Below are 15856 nucleotides of genomic sequence, written 5' to 3' on the forward strand. Positions count from 1 at the left end.
CACCACATCGAAACAAACTAGCGGCATCAAATACGGCTGCACTGGAAATTTATATCCCGACAACTCGATGGAACAACCCTGAATAGCCCTAGACATGGAAACAGACTTCTCTACGGCGACCTCAACCTCAAACACATCGACTACACGCTTAGGTAATTTATTCAACGAGGAACAGAAAGCGGTAGACACAAAACTTCTACTGGCACCCGAATCAAAAAAGACCGAAGCCTATAATTCATCAAGTAAAAGGTATTTGGGATAACATTACACTCCCACTTAGCTAAACCGTTACACATACATTTTTGAAGTAGCGAGGAATTTAAGTGGTCATGTACAAAGGAACCCAGAGTGGCAGCATGCTCAGCTAAACAATTACGCACAAAGCGTTCGAGAGGATGGGAAATAAACAGGAGAATTTTAAGGGAGTGAGATGAACTTTAACGCTAACGACACGAGAGTTAGCCATATCCTATCCCTACAAAGACGGAACCCTAAGATAGTCAGACACAAGGAGTATTTAGAACATGGAAGGTAACGGTAAACTGCTTATAACGTTGATCAAGTGTTATTAGTTATTTACTTTACCCGCCTTTCCTAAGCACCCTCTGCCCCTAACCAAATCAGCATCCCATCTTACACTTAAGCAATTATTCACGAAATGACATCTTAAACTTCCAAGAATGACTACATAATTAAAATTTACCTCTTGGTGTGCAGCTACTCGCGGTTGGCATTTCTAGTCCTTTTTTCTACAGTTCGAGTCCAAGCATTTAGGAAGGCTCGGACCCCTCAAACTATGGCTGTGATACAAACTTGTAAGACCCCGAATCCGGGGAATCTTACAGTTGGTGATCATACACGAAACTTACATAAACTCAAAAGAATTCATTTCATTTCAAAAACTAGTTCAAAGTATAAATCAGCGGAAAAATCATATTTATTAAAACAATTTTCCAAAACCCGGGAATTATGGCCAAGACCAAATTTAAATGTATTAAGTATTAATTGAAAAGGACAATGTTCATTAACAAAACTTTCCGACTAGATATGCCTTCAACCGTCCTAGTAGTCTCGAGCACTTTTAAGCGGTAAGCATCCTCCTCCTAACTTGAAACTCACACTAACATAGACACAAAGTTAGCTTGAGCTGAGTGCGTTCAAGTTTTAATAATTGACATTTATAATAATCATCCCAAGAGTTTTAAAATAAAACGGGATACGAACAGTTAGGCCATCATCAACAATAAGTAGTCATAACTATATGTACATCTATATAATTATATCCCTATAAATATCATCCAAGTAATAACATTAGGGTCGAGCACACATACAACCCAAACACGTAACATCTCATCCAAGTAATAACATCAGGGTCGAGCACACGTACCATCTCATCCAACGTATGCAAATACAAAGTAGGCATACTTAAACATCCTTAGTCGATAACGACTAATTAACATCGCCAGTTATTGGCCATACAATAACGCATGTATAAACATACGTATATATATATTATTCCAAAATATACCATACTACAGGTAAGCCATCCTTAGTCACTAATGACTAACTAACATCCCTAATCATAGGCCATATGGTAACACATGTGTAAACATACATACATAACATCCCAAGATGTCCCATAATACAAGTAAGCCTATGGGCCGTAAGGTAACACATGTGTATACATACATAATTAACCTCCCAAACATACCATAATACAAACAAGCCTATGGGAAATCGTTTAAACGGTTCATCATGTAAATTCAGTTGGGTGTGTATGCTAGCCCAAAACTTGAAAAGAGTAAAAAGGGGCATCATGAACTCACCTGACACAAGGCACGAAATCACCACCAGCTAGAGAAGCCCTAAGTATCCCCACAACTCAAACGCCTGTCGGTTTACATACAATCATTACTAACGATACCAAAAGGACTCGTTTATCCTACAAGACGTTCCATCATGGTTCGGGTTACCTAAAGCCTCGACCTCATCAAGTTCAATTAAAATAGCCCACGGGGCCGTATATTTACCAAAATGACCTATAGTTACTCCCGAGAACAAAGAATTCCCAAATTACCCCCGGAAGCATCTAACTCAGCCCCGTGTGGACCCAATATGATAAATTCACAGCCAAAAAGTCCATACGACGCTACACGAGTTGAATAGGTCGGTAACCCGCAAGCACAACGCACCAATTATTCAATAAACGCAATTCGCTTGTACCGACCCGTTTGAGTAACCAACAACCAATTCATCCCCATTACCTTTTAACAAATTCAGTTTCTTACAGTCCACAACTCATACCAAGGCTACAACATTCGAATTGGTTGTTAGTTCCCTCAAACAACGCGCTAGACATCACAATTCACAAACTAGTCAACCGAATACTAGTTTTCAAGCCACAACTAGTTGACCAATCAAACAAACATCAATGCACCCGATTTTAAAGTATGTTATATGTGACATACCTAGGAAGACTGTGGCACAAAAACCATAGCCGAAACAGCCCCAAACTGCCCAATTGGACAGCCACCCGGCAAGCGTAAAACAAGCGGTTTAACGATAAATACGCGATGTATAAGGATGGTTTAAGGTGTAAAAGACTATAGGGGACATGGGACTAACCTTGAATTGAAGTTTTACATCCTAATCTTGGATGAACAAAAAAAATGGGGGTGTTGGAGCTTCCCAAGCTGCCGATCGGACCACCAAGGAGGGGGGGGGGGTGGTGTTAGGGTTTTGATTATATTATAAAACTTTTACACTCTAGCCCCTCCAATAAGATAGAAGTAACATCTAGGTTAAAAAGTTAAATAATTTTAACGTACCGGAAAGATGAGAGGGTCATCGAGGAAAGTCGGATAAGTCCCGAGAGATGTACATACTTTACATTTTTTAAAACGTTTAACTGAAAATTAACGGGCGTTACACACGAATCCTAATGCTATTCGTGTTTTTAAACTAACGAATGAGGTACTCATTCGTTACTTTAAAATGGTTATTCATTAAAACCTAACGAATGACCTAGCCATTCGTTAAAATATTTAACGAATATCCTTGTCATTCGTTCGAGATTAACAAATAAATTAAATTATATCGCCATTCGTTAGTACAATACACGAATGAATACATTCGTTATCAGGTAGCGGAAGCGAATGTGTATCTATAACGAATGAACACATTCGTTATGGTTTTAAACGAATGTCATCCATTCGTTACACTGTAGTAATGAATGTAGTATTATATTTAACGAATGAAAGAATTTTCATTCAAAAGAATTAAATAATCATTTCAAAAACCATTAGGGTTTCCAATGAACATACTTTAATATTATTTTATGTTAACCGATCAATCATTGATCGTAACCTTCAAATTAAGCGGACATACTTTAAAATTCAATTTAAGCACGATATAACTTAAAATGTGGGAAAAGCCTTTGTCATTTCATCTTGAATAATTCGCATGCTTGGTAAATCGAAAATAAAGAATAAATAAAATCTTTTTGATTTTTTGAAATTTATAACAAAACACATTTAAAATCATTTTATACTTTTCATTCTTTCAAACAAAAACAATAAAATGATATAAGGAAATGTAACAACAATAAAAGCAGAAACAATAAAGCAGCACATATTTTTGTGAGTTCGAGGAGGGAATCATATTGACTTATGACGTTTTAAGCTACACTTCAATTTCGACTTATTATGCACATAATCCAACGATGATTGCAGATATAATTGTCTTCTTAAACTTTACACAAACTTTTCGGTAACTTTATGATATGTTTAAGGTTCAACTAAGCGCAAATCATATGTAGACCCCACCTATCAGACATAACTTTTCTATCTCTTATATAGTAAATTTTCACTTATACGTTTTTCTCTTGATTATAGAATTTGATTAACCGTGGCTCATGAAAAATAAGAAAATTAAAAATAAAGCAGAAGGTTAAAATTTTCCCTTAAGATCGATATTACTACACGTAGATAAGGTTCCATTTTAACAAAAATAAATTGAAATTATATAAATCCTTAGCAATCAATTCGGATAATCCCGTATTATCGCGCGGAGAAAGTCCAAGACTTTATAAGACACACCAACAAAATAAAGCAGAATATTCAAATTGTAATCCTCACGTCGGATAATCTTATCGCGTAGGAGAGGATCCAAAATTTGAGCAAAAAGAAAGAAAAAATAAATTTAAATTTTTTGCAAAATAAAAGGAAAAATAAGCTGAATTTCTTAGCAAAATCTACGCATGCACACACAGTAATGGTAAAAATTTTTGATTTCCAAATTAGATATAGAATCATGCGTCTAGATGTTATACCACTAGATTCAGCAATCTTTATGTTTATATCTTATCAGTACCTATATAGTTTGTCAAGCTTATCTTGCACATCATAGAGTTGGTCTTACGGCAATTTACAGTCTAATTTATTCATGTGCTAGATCCGTCAGGTCAATGTACTATTATTTTCCCTTTATGCTTCAAAAACTCATTTTGAGGAAAAGTTTTTCAATGTTTTTGAATTTTTAATATTTTTATGTTTTAGATTTTGAATTTTATTTGTATAAACTGAAAACACAATATTTTTTTATTTTTCTTAATTTCTCCACCTAAAACATATAAACTGAAAGAAAACTTAAAAACAAAAAGAAAACTTTACACAATAAATGATTTAACCATGCAATTGAATTTCAGTCAAAGTTTTTAAACCATTTATACCAAGCAAGTATTTAAAACACGTTTTATCAAAAGCCTTGGTATAAAGGTCAGCTTTCTGAAAATCCGTGTGAATTTTATCAATACTTATTAATTTCTTTTCATAGCAATCACGGATAAAATGATATCGAATTTCGGTGTGTTTTTGTTAATACATGTTTTGTACGTCTCGATCTTTATCAGGGTTATTAATGTAATAGATTAAAGTATAGGGGTTATAATGTAAATATGGTTAAAAGGCCATTCGCTCTATTGTAAGTTACATTCGTTACACCCGTAACGAATGTAACACATTCGTCTAAATGTAAGCTCATTCGTTAACCCTGTTTAATGAATGAGATAACGAATGAGGGCCATTCGCTATCACTTAAAGTATTAACAAATAAGCAAGTTTATTCGTTAAGGTATTTGTAATGAATGACCTATTCGTTAAGTTAAGTTTAACGAATAGGGTCATCTTCCTATATATACCCCTGTAATCTATTCTAATGATAACAGTTTTGATTATTCCTTGAATCCTCTCGTTACTCTGTCTGATTGCCATCTCGAGACACACACTACACCTACTAACGTAAATCTATCCTAATCATATAACTAATCAACATGAGCATCAATGTAATCACAAGATCTAGATCCGTTTCATGCTCTCACAAGTGGTATCAGAGCCACGGGATCTGATCTTCGATTCTTCTGTTGTTCTAATCGTATAATAGAACTTGAAATTGTTTTTTTCATGATGAATTTGAATTCCGGTGAAACAGAGGATATTCGTTAAATGTATATGAGCTTGTTTAGAGGTAATTGGAATTAGAATTAAGCAATTTGGTATAGATTTTAGGTGCTACGGACGAATATGGACGAATCTGGACTAAATGGAATAGGTTGAATGTTGAAGACTTATTCGTTAATGTTTGAAGATTGATTCGTTTAGTTGAAGACATTCGTTAAAGACATTCGTGTTAAGATCTAACTGCTCATTCGTTAAACCTACCTGCCCATTCGCTAAACCAAACTGCTCATTCGTTAAACCATTCGCTTTCGTTTCAAGCAGATTTGTTAAAACTCATTCGTTAGGCCATTCATTCATTAAACTCTTTAACGAATATCACTCATTCGTTAGAGTAACTCTCATTTAACGAATATAGTTTATTCGTTAATCTTCCATTCGTTACTCAGGCTAAGGTATTAACGAATATCTGTTCATTCATTAATCTTCTCATTCGTTACTGTGATCACATTCATGTGAACAGTAAGTCTAAGTTTATAGTTTTACAAATTTAGTCCTTGAAGTTTAACCAGTGTTTTATCATGGCTTCACAAAACATGTCTTACTATGCATTAGCCTCTCAGAATGTATTACTGTAGCAGATGCTAACCATGGATAATGAAATTGGAAGTCACAACAAATGTCCCAAATTGTTGAAATTGTCAGACTTTGCTCCCTGGGAACCAAGGTTCCATGCTCACTTGGGATCCGTGCATCCAAGTAGTGTGTGTTTTCTAGACGACGTGTATGCGGCACCTTTGGTAGGCAGTGACAACATGGGATGGACTCCAAAGGAATTCAAAGAGTATGAAACTCAAGAATTGAAAGATTTTGAGAGTGAAACTAAAGCCTACTCAACTCTTACTACGGCATTACCAGAACAAATTTTTCATCAATACAGTACAATTAAGATTTGTGCTTCTTTGTTCACAAGTTTGAAAACAAGAAGTTTGGGGAACACACTCGAGAGTAAGATGACGCTCGTAAAATTTCAATTTAGAAAATTTATTTTGATGAAAAACGAGACAGTTGATGAGATGATTAACCGATTTAGTCATTTGATTGTGGAGATGTCAAGTGTCAATCTTGAGCCAACTGAAACAGATAAGATTGATACACTGAAGAATGCTTTACCTCCTTCATATTCAACTTTTCTATTTGTATTAAAAGAAAACGGTTTCTTTCGAAACACCGAGCTCACAGCTGTGCAATTCATCAACAAGATTGAAGAAAGGGAATTTGATATTAAATGTCAAAACTCGTTGAAAGAAAATCAAAATCAGCAATCTTCAACTCAAAACCCTTCACTTATGGGGGTGCCTTGCCAGCTAATCATTCTTCAAGTTCTGTACCAATCAATGCTTTCTTTGCTCAATCTCTAAAAGAAATTCCTAATGTAAACTGTTCTCCTAATGCATGCTTTATGGCAAATGGAGCTAATGCAAACACAAGTACTTCATCATCAAGCTTGCCTAAAGTAAATCTGCAGGAGGCTGAACAACAGTTTGCATTCTTGTGTGCTTTTATGACTTCATATGAACAGCTTGTTGGAAGCAAGATTGCCACAAGTAAATTAACAGATGAAGAGTATGATCAAATTGATCCGGATGATCTTGAATTAATGGATCTCAAGTGGAACATGGCTATGATTGTTAGAAAAGTAAAGAGATTCGTACAGCGTACTGGGCAAGATCTTCCTGCTTTGAATAAAAGGGTCGGATTTGATAAACTGAAGGTGAAATGTTACAATTGCGGGGACTTTGGCCATTTTGCCAAAGAATGTGATAAGCCAAGAAAAGAATATTCTGGGCCACGCAATTCAGAAAGATCTTCAGGGAAGAATTCATCTGGTGGGGATAAGAGTAAAACGACTGTATCTGGTAGTGAACAAGATAAGTCTACTGCTACTCAAGCTCTGGTGGTTAATGAAGTTGTTGATTGGTCTCAACGTCTGTTGGGAAATCAAGCAAATATGGCAATTGTTGAACCAGTAGAGAAATTCAAAGATGCTAGCAGTGATAATGTATCTGAGGGAATTGATTCATCTGATTTTGAGACAGATACTGATCAGAGCCTGTCTTCTCAAACTGAATCAATCCCTGATCAAGTTGAATCTTATGCATGCATGGCTAAGATTGATGAGGTATGTTTTCAACCTCAAACTAATGTATTTGAATCTTCATCTGAAGTGATTGATTGTGCTGAGTGTGTTGTATTGAAAGTCAAACTTGAAACAACATTAAATCAAAACAATACTCTCACAAAAGTTCACTTTATGATCAATGAATGCTACAAACAGAAAACAAAATTATTAGAGCAATCAACTCTTAAAATTCAAAAACTGTCTGAAAGCAATTATGATCTTAAAGCTAAGGTTCAGTGTAAGATCATCGAAGTTGATCAACATTTTAAGGAGATTCTTCGACTCCGAACCTGTATTTCCAATCTTGAAAATGAAGTAATGGAACTTAAAAATAAGCTTAGAAAATTCAGAGATTCTTCATTTCTTTTAAATGAAATAATCGAAGTTAACCATTCATATAAGAAAAATGGAAAATAAGGTTTGGGATATGTCGAAATTCAACCTCCTTTTAAGCATGATTACAGTAGCATTCCCGATGTGAAAAAATGTTCAGATATGCCTACTGTTAAATCTGAAAATGTTGATACAATTGAAACTACTCGTGAACCGATTCATATCAAAAGTAAAAATGTTTTTACCAAAAATGACTTGGATGGTTCAATTGAGGAGTTGTCTGAACCAGATGAGATTATCGAAAACCACGATATACCAGTTGACAATCACATTCTGTGTGAACCAGAATATTTTGAACAAGCAACGAATGGTTCAAAGCCTTCGGTTGTTTCATCAAACACTTCAGAAATTCCTAAGGTAATTTCTAAGGTAACATCTAATGTATCTCAATCAGACAAGCCTTCGGTGTCTGATGAGGAGTTGATGAGATTCATTAATCCTAAACCGAAATCTTCAAGTGGAAAGATTTTTAAATTAAAAGGTGTTTCAAAAGTTTTTTCGGATAAGGAAGTTCCGCTGAATCTTCTAAATCTGGAAATGATAGAAAGTGTTTTTCAAGATGATACTTCAAAAGTTATGGAACTTGAACAACAATTTAACAAAAGCAAATATAAACATGTTCAACAAAAGACAAAAAGAACCACAATTAAACCCAAAAAATTTGTCAAATCATCTGCGATGGAGAATTCATCAAATTCTACCAATCTAGAATTTTTCCAACATAAAAATGGATTTACATCTGTTGGTACTAAGAAAGTGTCTTTTGAAGATTCTAAGTCTCAACCTGTGCTTGAAAGTCAAACAAGTAGATCACTACATAAGACTTTAGACTCGCGTTTTTGTTTTAAATGTGGAGAACCCGGACACGTTTCTAAAAAATGTAAAGCAAAGGTTAATGAGTTAAAAGTGTCATTAAATAGTAACACTGATATGAATTTCAGAACAAAAGAAGAACAAGTTGATGAAAGTGTCATAATGTATTCTGAAGTCAATCCTAGGATAATTGTTAGGATTGAATCATTTAATGTATCAAACACATGTGTTGACCGTGCTCAACCTATTTGTTCAAACACTGAATCGGGTAGAATATGTGACGGATACTTAATGAAGAAAAACAAGAAACTTGTCACTTATTCTCAAGTACCGAATACAAGTGTTAAGTTATCATATTTTCCGAAAGTATCAAAGAGAGAGCCCAAGACTGAGGCTTGGGCTTCCTTTTTGAACTAATAATTTTACTTGTTTGTGCAGAGTACATCTAGGTCCGTGTCTAATTACAAATGGATATTGGATACTAGATGTTCTCGGCATATCACCGGCAACCTGGATCTTCTGAATAACGTCAAAGATATTCAAGGGGGTTATGTTGCATTTGCTGGTAACCATGGTGGAATGATTACGAAGGAGGGAGAGGTTTCAAACAGTAAAGTGACGTTTGAAAAGGTTAATTTTTGTGAAAAGGTGGATCATAATCTGTTGAGCGTGTCACAGATTTGTGATAAGAAATTCACCACTATTTTCACTGACAAGGAATGTGTCATCCTTCAACCGGATTACACGATTCCTGAAGACATGGTTGTCATGCGATCACCTCGATCAAATGATATTTATATACTAGACATGAGTTATGATGTACCGGTTTCACCCTCAGCTACTTGCTTCGTATCAAAAGCTACTGAAAAAGATTCTATTCTTTGGCATCGACGTATGGGACACATTCACTTACGAAAGATGAACTTTCTTTTGTCAAACGATTTAGTGGATGGTGTGTCCCTCAATAATTTCAAGTTCAATGATCATTGCGTTGCGTGCAATAAGGGGAAACAAAAAAAGAAATCACATCCAAGCAAGTCACTAAACACGATCGTTACTCCTCTGGAACGACTTCATATGGATCTCTTCGGTCCGGTGAACCGTGCCAGTATTGCTAGAGATTTTTACTGTTTAGTAGTAACGGATGATTTCTCACGTTACTCATGGGTGTTATTTATGGGATCGAAGGATCAGACTCATGTCTTAATTCAGAATCTTATCACAAAGATCGAATCACTTTACAAACTGAAAGTGAGACAAATTCGTAGTGACAATGGAACTGAATTTAGGAATAATGTATTGGATTTCTTTTGCATTCAGAAAGGAATTCATCAGAAATTCAGTGCACCTTATGTTCCTCAATAGAATGGTGTATCTGAAAGAAAGAATCGTACTCTGATTGAAGCTGCAAGAACGATGCTTGCGAATTCGAAGCTACCCGTTCAATTTTGGAACGAAGCTGTGAATACGGCATGCTACGCACTGAATCGCGTACTAACTGTAAAGAAGCTCAAGTAGACGAGTTACGAGCTTCTGAATAATCGTAAGCCGAATTTAAAGTATTTGGAGTCATTTGGGTGTTCGTGTACTGTTTTGAAGAGAGATGCTGGAAAATTCGATGAGAAAGCTTTTGAGGGTTGTTTCTTGGGATACAACTTTCATAAGAAGCAGATATTCAATATTTCTTCAAGCTGTGTGGAAGAATGGTATCATGTTGATTGCCAAAGTTATACTACTCCGCCAACTAATACTGGTCCCGACTGGATGTTCGATTATGATGGATTATTTAATTCATTTACTTCAATGGCTGAAGAAGTCCCTGAAGATCTCATTAGATCTTATTTGGAGGAACCATGTCTTCCGAATCCAAGTTGTTCTTCAGTTAATGTAAATGACTCTCCTAACGTATCAGAAACGTCGAACGAAACTTCTGAATCTTCCGATGATGCTGAGTTTGTGGATACATCGTCTGTTATGTTAGATGAAGCTCCAGAGACAAATGAGCCAATTCTAATTAGTAATGATTCATCGACTGTCTCTTTAGACTCAGTGGAGGAAAATATTACCAATTAGGGTAATAATGTATTTGTCCCTGCCAATCCTTCCTTAAGGATTCATTCGAGTCATCCGCAGGAACAGATAATTGGAGATGTGAACGATGGGGTTCGCATAAGACACCAATTAGCTAATGTATGTGATGATTAAGTTGATCGTAATGTATCTCCTACCGAGGATTCGATAGTTTGTGCTTATGAGGATTTGCATTCTTCGGGTATTCTCAATATCGCACAATATACCTGCTTCCTATCGCAGATAGAACCGACAAGTGTCGCAATGGCACTCAAGGAACCATCTTGGGTTGAAGCTATGCAGGAGGAGCTGCAACAGTTTATACGACTGGGTGTATGGGATTTAATAGATAAACCCGATCGCGTAAAGAAGGCGATTCCAACTAAATGGGTCTTTAAGTGCAAAAAGGACGACCGCGGGGTAATCGTGAGAAACAAGGCACGATTGGTCATACTTGGATATAATCAACAAGAAGGTAAAGACTACACTAAAGTATATGCTCCGGTAGCACGACTGGTGGCTATACATATCTTTCTTGCCTATGCAGACTATAAGAATTTTAAGGTTTATCAAATGGATGTGAAATTGGCGTTCTTAAACGGAGCTATTCATGAAGATGTATATGTGAGCAGCCTCCCGGTTTCGAGGATCCAGACTTTCCCGAGCGTGTTTATCGATTAAACAAGGCTCTTTATGGTTTACATCAGGCCCCGAGAGCCTGGTACAGCACGTTGGCTGACCATCTGATTGAAAGTGGATTCACCAGGGGGACTGTGGATTGTACGTTATTCTATAAAAACGTTGGTGATGAATTACTCCTCGTCCAAATTTATGTGGACATTATTTTTGGTTCGACAAATGACATATTGTGTAAAGATTTTGAAAAGACGATGCAAACCAAATTCGAGATGAGCTCGATGGGAGAGATGAAATTTTTCTTAGGATTGCAGGTTCACCAGTCTGATTCCGGGATCTTTATCTATCAGACGAAATATGTGAACGATGTCTTGAGCCAATTCAAGATATCTAACGGCAAAATTCCTTCAACACCTCTTCCAGTGGGTCACAATTTATCACCGGATGAATTGGAGGATACCGTTGATCCTACCCTATATCGTGCTATGATTGATTCTCTCATGTATTTGACTGCATCGCGACCTGATATTATGTTTGTTGTTTGTTTGTGTGCTAGGTACCAATCGAGTCCCCGACTGACTCACCTGGTGGCAGTAAAGCTCATCTTACATTATCTGAGGGGAAATCCAGACATCAGGTTATGGTATCCCAAAGACGATAAGTTCGATCACACCGCTTTTACTGATTCGGACTACAGAGGATGCAAAATCAATATCAAGTCTACATCAGCGGGATGTCAATTCTTAGGAAACCGGCTTGTTTTCTGGCAGTGTAAGAAGTAGACAACGGTCTCAACTTCAACAGCCGAAGCGGAGTATGTGGCGGCCTCGAGTTGCTGCTCACAGGATCTCTGGAGCTAGCAACACTTGCCGGATTACGATTTGAAATTTCTTACTACTCCCATTTATATTGATAATTCTGCTGCAATTTCAATCACCAAAAATCCGGTTAACCATTCGAAAACCAAACATATTGAAATCCGTTATCACTTCATACGTGATTTTTTTTGAAAACAAAGTAATATCAATTGATAAAATTCACACGGATTTTTAAAAGGCTGACATTTATACCAAAGCGTTTGACAAAACAAGTTTTCAATATTTGCTGGGTATAAATGGTTTAAAAACTTTAACAGATATTCAAAAGCTTGGATAAATTATTTTATTTCATGTTTTATTTCGATTTTTGTTGTTTTTAGGGGGAGAAAAATTATAAAATCCAAAAATATTGTGTTTTCAGTTTGTACAGAGAAATTTGAAAAACTTCAAAAACATTCAAATATTGAAAAATTTCAAAAACATTGAAAAATGCTCCTCAAAATGAGTTTTGAAGCAAAAAGGGAAAATGATAGTACATTGAAGGGATTGATCTAGTACATGAATAAACTAGATTAAAAATTACCGTAAGGCCAGCAATATGATATGCAAAGATAGGCTTGACAGACTATATAGGGACTGATAAGATATAAAGATAATGATTGCCGAACATAGTGGAATTACATCTTGAAAGATTGATACTATATCTGATTTAAAGAAAAGTCAAAAGTCAAAATGATTACTGTGTGTGCATGCTTTCATTTTTGAAGAAAATTCTGCTTTGTTTTTATTTTATTTTGCAAAGAAATTCAACTTTATTTTTTCTTTATTTTTATTCAAATATTGGATCCTCTCCTGTGCGATAAGATTATCCGACCTGAGGGTTAATATTTGAGTATTCTGCTTTATTTTCTTGGTGTTTTGTATAAAATCTTGGACTTTCTCCACGCGATAATACGAGATTATCCGAATTGAGGGTTAAGATTTATGCAATTTCAACTTATTTTTATCTTTTTATTTTGTTGAAATGGAACCTTATCTGCGTGTAGTAATACCGATTTTAAGAGAAAATTTTGACATTCTGCTTTATTTTCTTTTTATTATTTTTGCATGAGTCACAGTTAATCAAAATTTGAAAAATCAAAAGAAAAATGTACATGTGATATACAATGTATAAGAGATATAAATGTTATATCTGATTGATGGGGTCCACATATGGTTTTGTGTCTAATTGAACCAATTAAAGCATATCGTAAAGTTTCCGAAAAGTCTGTGAAAAGTTTAAAAGGACAATTATATCTGCAATCATCGTTGGGTTACGTGTATAATAATCATCGAAATTGAAGTGTTACTTAGTGATAATTTCGTCAATATGATTACCTGCTGAACTCACAAAAATGTGTACTGCTTTAATAGTTTAGTTGTTTAGTGTTTCTCGTTATTTGTTATTTGAATATGATTTTGAAAATCCAAAAACATTTCTCTTTCTTTTCAATTCTGCTTTAGTTTCGATTTACCAAGCTAATGAATAATTCAAAAAGAAAAGGAAAAGAATTGATCCCCAAAATATTTACGTTAATCGTGCTTAACGTAACTTACAACTGGTAACAGTTGTGCTTTTAACATAAAAATCCTTTTAATTTAAACATTACCGATTCTTGGTTGATCGGGTATTTTTAATGTATAAAATCAAACCCTAACGGGATTCGATTGATTATTTTATTATTTTTTTTTTAAAAAACCCCTAAATTGGTTTTAATATTATTTAATTCCTTAAGAGATCTGTATCTCATTCGCTAAGGGAAACATGGTGATTCGTTAATTGGTTTAACGAATGTAAAACCTTTCGTTATTTAAAGATTAATGAATGAGATTTCTCATTCATTATAATTACATTCGCTTCCGTTGTGCATAACGAATGGATGTCATTCGTGTAAACATTAACGAATGGAATGAATTTAATTTATCATTCGTTAATATGTTAACGAATGTCACTCTCAATTGTCAGAAACATTAACGGATACCATATGTTTGTTAAAGTTTAACGAATGAGAGACCTTTTCGTTTAAAATCTTAACGAATCTGTATCATAATTTAACGAATGAGGCCATTCGTTAGTTCAAATTTTGAACGAATGACCTCAGATTACATGAAATTATTGAGTATATAATCCCAAGGTTAGACGAATGGACATTCATTCGTCTGTTCCTATTCTATTGCTTCCATAAACGAACTCTTGCAAATTTTTCCAAAAACCTTATACTTGCTTGTTTGCAAAATTGACTGATATCTTCTTGCTCTACAGGTAATGACGATATCAACAATATGAAATTTATGGGATTTCATCGGGATTTTAAGGGTTAACTGGTTTATTAATAGTTAGATATGAATCGAATAGTTAACTGCTCACAAATCTTATCTGTTGTTCAGGATTTGAATTGATGATCAATGCATTATGTATTAAACCAGTGTTCGATCATTGTAATTGAAATTAATTGTGTAAGTTGATAAAGAATCAGAGGTTTCGACGATGATGTTTGTCGTCTATGACTTCATTAAGTCAAAATAATTTATAAGGTTTGACTCCTGATAGTCAAAGTGATAATTTAGGACCTATTCGTTATTAGTTAACGAATGAATTATTATTCGTTAATGTGTTAACGAATGATTATATGATTCGTTATAGATAACGAATAAGATATTAGTCTGATAACGAATTAGAATTGATTCGTTAATGAATTTCAAATCAGATTCGTTATCATAACGAATGAGTTAATGTATAGTCCTAATTCGTTACTTTTAACGAATGAAATCATTTCATGATAACGAATGAAATAGACATTCGTTAAATCAAAATATATTATTTTATTATTTTATTAATGAGTTTATTATTTTTAACAGAAATGGCCGACGAAAAGTTCAGAATCCTGCTCCAGAGCAAAACCCGATGGTTAACCTTGTTGAAGCTGAACCTTAACATGCACCAGTACTCTTGTCTTGGAGTGAAAGTCATAACATCTGTGCATATCTCGAGCCACAATTTGAAGATACACCGATTTTTGGCGGGATGATTAGTTTCTTGACCCTATCAACAATTTACAAGGCCATATCCACATGCACTGTGGTCTATCAGAAGATTATACGTGCGTTCTGGGATACAGCTCGATTGACTGAAGCAGAGAATCAGATTGAGGATGTTATTCAAGACAAGCGAGTGGTGATCGATGTTAAAGTTATTCGAGACTCGTTGGGTTTTATTGATTCAATCGACGAACCATGTGAGTTCGATAAAGATTTGATTAGGGGGTTATTCAGCCGTGTAAAGTATAATGGTGATCTGGGGAGGTCCATGTACAACAAGGCTAATTTATGTGAACAATACAAATACTTGTTACATGTATTGATCCACTGTCTCGGTGGACGAAGAGGTGGACTAGACGAATTTCTAGCCATATTACAACCTACTTTTGTCGCCTTGGTGTTGAATAAACCAT

Source organism: Bidens hawaiensis, unplaced genomic scaffold (assembly GCF_021521415.1).
Source record: "Bidens hawaiensis isolate Kalapana, Puna unplaced genomic scaffold, B.hawaiensis_p1.1 tig00014405_1, whole genome shotgun sequence".
NCBI lineage: Eukaryota > Viridiplantae > Streptophyta > Magnoliopsida > Asterales > Asteraceae > Bidens > Bidens hawaiensis.